Source organism: Rousettus aegyptiacus, unplaced genomic scaffold (genome assembly GCF_014176215.1).
Source record: "Rousettus aegyptiacus isolate mRouAeg1 unplaced genomic scaffold, mRouAeg1.p scaffold_m13_p_9, whole genome shotgun sequence".
In the NCBI taxonomy this organism is placed as follows: Eukaryota; Metazoa; Chordata; class Mammalia; order Chiroptera; family Pteropodidae; genus Rousettus; species Rousettus aegyptiacus.
This window is the reverse complement of record NW_023416312.1, coordinates 83,911,578-83,913,885: the sequence shown is the minus strand read 5'-3', so window position 1 is coordinate 83,913,885 and position 2,308 is coordinate 83,911,578.

Here is a 2,308-nt window from a genome sequence, read left to right as displayed (position 1 = left end):
AGACAGAAATGGCCAGACAGACCTTAATGTAGGCAATAGTGAGGTAATGCATTAGGGGCATGGTTCTCAACAAGGGGCAACTTTTCCTACTGGAGATAATTTTGGTTTTTACAAATGGGGAAGAAAGGGTGCTACTGGTAGTGGATAGAGGCCATTGATGCTGCTAACCATCCTCTGCACAAGACAGCCATCACAACAAAGAACTACCCAGTCCAAAATGTCAATGATGCCAAGGATTGAAAAACCATGCTCTACACTCTTTGCATTATGGGTTACTAATGAAGAAACAGACTTGAGGATCGCTGTTCCCTGAGGATTTCTGTTCAATATGGTGGCTGCCCACCCCAAAAATTACCCACAAGATATTGGGCCACATCAAGGGGGTACTGGAAACAAACCAGTATTTTTATGTAACTTTTGTACTAAACCGTAGATCATCTGCCCCAAAGAGTGAATACTACATCATGAAAACTTATATTGAGCAGAAAATACCTTTAAGAAAATTTAATGGTTTGTTTAAAAGTGTTGAATCATAGAGCATATTCTAATATACCAGGCATTACATAAAAGCTATCAAATGTGAAAACTCATTGAGATGAATTTGACCTCTTATTCTATTTTACAAAATTTAAAGGTAGGATTTCATATTTTGGACTTTTATATTTTGAGCCAAATAACTATATCAAAATGTTTAAAGTATGTAAATATAGGAAGTGTAAGGGTGAATTCATACAATTATCTGAATTTCTATCAATTATCTTAATATTTAAAGGAAATTATCTGGTTAATTATAGAAGTTCTATCAATATTTTGATTCAAGCTATTGGTCTCTGTACTGATATTCAGAAGTCCAATGTTCAAGAGTCCCTCTTATCTTTTATTTTATACAAAAACATAAATGATACCTCAAATCTCCTCTTTATTCTTTAAGGATATCAAATTGGAAACCAAGATTTAATAGTTTTCGCAGTTGCCGTATCCTTGGTATTGTTCCATCAAAGCATCCCAAGGGAAAACCTATTGAATCAATTCGTGTTCAAGGAGCATTAAACCTACATAATTACTGCTCCTGAGAAAGCTTGCACCTTTTGGGGCTTGCACAATGCTATATCACAGTATCATCTATAACAAAATCTAAGACTTAGCACAGCAGAATTTTCTTGCTATCTTAACTTCCTGATACTACTGAGAGGAACAGAGCAATAGAGGAGATGGACGGAAGCATATGCTGCTTAGGTGGTTTCCTGCTTATAACATTCCTTTACACATATGCTTACTCACTTTGAAAAATTTGCATTTGGCAACCAAAAGAATTGAGCTTGTAACTTCTTGCCTTCACCAACTGGTTACAGAATTGAGAGAGGTAAACATGGCCAGGAAATTTTCATTCATATGTAGAGGTAGGAGTCAAAAGTTAGAATGTTAAGAGCTATCTTCCTGGTTTCAGTTTTGCTTCCTGCCTAAACTGTCACAGAGTCTCACTGTTGATCTTTAGATGCCTTAGGCACAAGGTAAAAGCCCTCAGAAGCTTGCATGTACTCAGAGTCACTTGAAAAGTGACAGAGCCACTGCTTGCTAAACAGTTTATCCAATAATGATTGTTTTGTGTTGCCAATGGGGACGTGAAGAAACCAGGGGGTATCTAGGACAGATTGTTTGGGTGACTGGGCTCCATGTAATAAATTCATCTGACTTCTTTGTGCTCTCCAGAGTGTGATTCCCCGCTTCCCTCAGCTTTATAGAAATATAATAGACAATTAGTTGCTCATATTTACATTGTACAATTAAATGATCTTTTTTTCAATTATAGTCGGCATAAATTAATATATTAGTTTCAGTTGTATAGCACAATGATTACAGACCTATATAACTCACAAAGTGGTCACCCCACTAAATCAGGTACCCTTCATTGCCCTTACAGATTTTTTACATCGTTGACTGTTTTCCTTATGTTACACTTTATATCTCTATAACTATTTTCTATCTACCCATTTGTACTTCTTAATCCCTTTGCCCTTTTAAAGCAACCCCTCAACCACTCCTCCCATCTAGTAGCCCTCAAAATATTCTCCGTATCTCTGAGTTTGTTTCCATTTTTGTTGTTGTTGTTGTTGTTATTTATTTTGTTCTTTAGATTCCACACGTACGTGAAATCATGTGGCATTTGTCTTATCTCACTCACTTCATTCAACACAATACCCTCTAGGTCCATCAAAGCAGTATCTTTTTCCAACCCCTTCCTTATAGTCTGTGTGTGTCTTTTAATCTGAAGTGAGTCTCTTATAGGCAGCATATGTAGGTGTCTTCT